The sequence below is a fragment of the Dermacentor silvarum genome, chromosome 4, assembly GCF_013339745.2.
Source record: "Dermacentor silvarum isolate Dsil-2018 chromosome 4, BIME_Dsil_1.4, whole genome shotgun sequence".
NCBI classification, from domain to species: domain Eukaryota; kingdom Metazoa; phylum Arthropoda; class Arachnida; order Ixodida; family Ixodidae; genus Dermacentor; species Dermacentor silvarum.
In genome coordinates, this window is record NC_051157.2 from 220,181,174 (window position 1) to 220,185,235 (window position 4,062).

Sequence of the window (4,062 nt, forward strand, 5' to 3'; positions counted from 1 at the left end):
GCGCGGGCCTTTTTTTTATTTTTTCTTTTCCTTCTTGCCCCGGTTGACGTGGTGGCGCGCTTAAGCGCGGCGCTTCAGCTCGGCCACTATGGCCCCGGTTGACGTGGTTTTTAGGCCGCCCCGGCTGACGTGGTTGGTAAGGGACTTTGCCGCGCGCTTGGGCACTGCCCCACCCCACTCGCCAGAAGACTAGCTGAATGTCAACACCGCGGAGGAGGAATCGCGACGCCAACCAATTTCGGTCACTTATGAGCGGCTCGATTGCCGCATTGGCGCCTGCCGACTTGCATCGCGTGCAGCTCAAACGCGCGTTCTTCGCCGCCCCGGTTGACGCGGTTTTTTGGCCGCCCCGGCTGACGTGCTGAGGGACTTTGCCGCGCGCTTGCGCGCCGCCCCACTCACCCGCAGACTGTCAACACAGAGCAGGAGGAATCCCGGGTTTTTTTTTTTCTTCTCCTTCCTACCCCGATGGACGCGGTGGCGGACTTTCGGTGCGTCGAGTGCGGCTTAAAGACTTTCTTTGCCGCCCCGGTTGACATGGTAGCGGACTTTGCGGGTTCTTTCCCGCGGCTGTTGGCGTGTTCTGTTTTCCTGTGTTTTTTTTTTTTTAGGTGCGCTCGTAGTCAGGGTAGGCAAGCGCCACGTATCACTGATGAAAACTGGCCGCGTTTGAATGCATAAAATTCTAATGAAAATATCTAATGAAAACCAAACCAGTAAGAAAGGCGTCCAAAATTGCCAAATTTTCATTTCAGAACACATTTACATTTAAGAACATTTGTTGTTTTCTTTGCTGCCTCGGCTGAATAATTCTGAAGCAGGATTTGCCACAAAAGCAATTCTTTTTTTTTTTTTCGAGCGCTTTTTTTCTTGCGTTTCCGTGGTCCCTTACAAAAATAGTTCTTCTGCAGCACAGTGTGCGTGTGTTCAAATTTGAGAAAAAGCCCTGTTCTAAATAGAAAGAAGAAAACAATTTCGGTTAGAGCAACTGCAGAAGAAGAAACGACGTTCCGATTCTGAAGCAGGTTCTGATTTGTCACAATCGCAATTCTCTCTCTTTTTTTTTTTTTTTCGTGCGCTTTTTCTCCTTGCATTTCCGTGGTCCCTTACAAAAATAGTTCTTCTGCAGCAGTGTGCGTGTGTTCAAATTTGAGAATGATCTGATTCTGAAGCAGGTTCTGATTAGCCACAATCACAATTCTTTTTTTTTTTTCGTGCGCTTTTTTTCCTTGCATTTCCGCGGTACCCCTTACAAAAATGGTCCTTCTGCAGCACATGCAACACACACAGCGTGCGTGTGTGTGTTCAAATTTGAGAATGATGGAAGTACCTAGCGCTGCAACTAGAACAAGAATTAATTATGAGTAAAAATGCACACTACCGAAGCCCAATCCCTGTTCTAAATAAAATGAAGAAAACAATTTCGGTTAGAGCAACTGCAGAAGAAGAAACAACGTTCTGATTCTGAAGCAGGTTCTGATTTGCCACAATCACATTTCTTTTTTTTTTTTCGTGCGCTTTTTTCCCTTGCATTTCCGTGGTCCCTTACAAAAATGGTTCTTCTGCAGCACATGCACAAGCAATAAACGACGACACAATCGTCAGCGATATTTTCCTGGCCATTTAAAGAAATGTTTTCCGATCCATTTACACACATACACACACATGTGTGTGTGTGTGTGTGTTCAAATTTGAGAATGTTCACACTACCTAACGCTAGAAAAAGAAGAATTTATTTTCTCACTCGCGAAAATAAAACACATACTACAGAAGCTGTTCTATAAATAAAAAGAAGAAAACAAATTTTGTTAGAGCAAGTGCAGCAAAGATGTCAAGTTGTCTACACACAGCAGCGAAAGAATTACGATTTGAACAAATAAATAGCAAAACAATTCAGGTTAATGCGAGAAAACAAGTAAGCTGATGACATGGCATAACGCTGTCGCCGCCCCCCCTGCCTTTCGTCACGTCTCCGAGCTAGGCGCCAGTCCGGCCCGCGAGCAGCTTCCGTTATCTCCTTGCTATCCGCGGCGTTCACTGATACAGACTGATATGACGACGCGCCTGTAGTATCTAAAAGCCCAAGGAGCGGGGTTGGCGCCACAGCGCAACGTGGCGCCCGACGGAATGACGAAGTAAATTTGGCGGCCCGCCGGCATTGAAGCGTTAGGCCAACGCCGCAGACAGCAAAGAGATAACGCAAGCTGCTCGTTTGGTCGGACCAGCCGTGACGTCGGAGACGTGACGAAAGGGCCGGGGGGTGGCGACATCGACGACAGAGACGCTCTTTTTGCGGCCAGTTTCAGTTTCAAGCAGCCTGCCAAGAGGAACTAATTGTTCGCGTAGCTCCCACATGAACTCCGCTATTCAAAATTCGATCCTTGGGCTAGGTAGTGTCGAGGACGGGCCCCAAAGTACTCATTTGCTATAGCCACCTATTGTTGATCATTAGAAAGTTAATTAGCGTAAATTTGCTAATTACGCACGTAATTGCGGAAATTGCTCTGTATTATCTAGAGGCCGCCAATCCGTACACTGGAATGGCAAACATAACTTGACAAAGATTTACATTTTACTAATTTTAAAATTTGGTGCAGCTAAAAAAAAAAAAAAAACACCCTGTATACTGACAGACTTCGGTTGCTTTACAAAAATAGGCTAAAGGACCACCACTGTTTATATAAAGACGGAAACAGGCGGAAATTGTCAAGTGCTTTTTGCAAAATGAATAAATTTAGAATCTATTCTGGTGCTCGCAGTTTCGAGCAAAGAATGTGGAGCAAGAGAGATATGGAAAAAAAAAGTCACTACTTTCTTCGCGCGGCGGGATTCGAACCAGGGTACACACGATCCGAAGGGGAGTGCTATCCACTAACGATAACCACTGGACTATGGCACCCACTCTTGCAGAACAAGAATTTATGGGTACCATAAATGCTTGCTCGTTGTACCGTTGCGTTGTACCGACGATTGTAAGACAACTTGCTATGGGCCACAGAAAGAGAAAATGAGAGCGTGAGACACACAGAGAGGAAAAGAAAGCGAGAGGAAAAGAAAAGAACGCTTACAGAGTTTACTACTGTTTCATACGTTTTCACAAGCGTGGATCGTCCTTAATTTTTTTTTTTTTTCACTTTCGCTGAAAATGCAGAAATCGTAGGGCGACTTTTGGTATATTGTGTACGTACGCGCGCGGCCACGTACATGCCTAATTAAATGGTCTATCTGAAACCACGGCTGTGCTGACGTACGCGTGGGCACGAGCGAATTTAGTTATTGAGCACCAGCTACGACACGAGAAACGTTTAACTCGGAACAAGCGTTGCTGGTCGCCGATTCCTGCGCTAGTCCACCGTCTACATAAACATCGGTTCGCAAATTAAGTTCCGCTACATGAAGTGAGGTGTAAATGGAACTTTTTTTTTTTAAGCGAAAATCGATGTCCACTGTCAAACGTTTCGATACTTGTCTAGCTCATGCTGCAGTGCACGGCTACAAGGGGTGCACGGTGAATCGGCTCAGCTGTGCAGGCATTGCACGGCTGAGTGACATTATATTGCGGCTAGCGACAGTGTCGGCGCCGCGACCGTTTCAAGCTTTCAAATCAAGCTGATTCTCAGCTTTCATTTCTTTTTTAATACATAGGAGAGGAGGCTTGGAGGAATACAAAACAATAAAATACATTTGTTTTCGGATAAAACAATTGCCGTTTTTCGAAATTTGCGTTTTCCCCCCGACCAAGCACAATTCATTACCCTTTTATACGGCTTCACCGTCGCGCAGCGCTGCTCTGCGCTTTAGCCGAACCAACAGGCAAACTTATGGGCGCCGCCATTTTGGAAAAAAGGCCGCAGACATATTCCGACCTAACTCGGCGAGTTTTCAACGCAGACTGATGAAATTAGCTTTATTTTAACGAGAAAATGCGACAAGTGCCACAACTAACAGCTAGATGCTCGACGGATTTCCTAAAGGCACAAAACCGCTCCTTACTGTAATTATGACAACGAGTGTTACCGCGCGCCATCTAGCATTTGTATGCCACAGCGATGCACTTCGCGC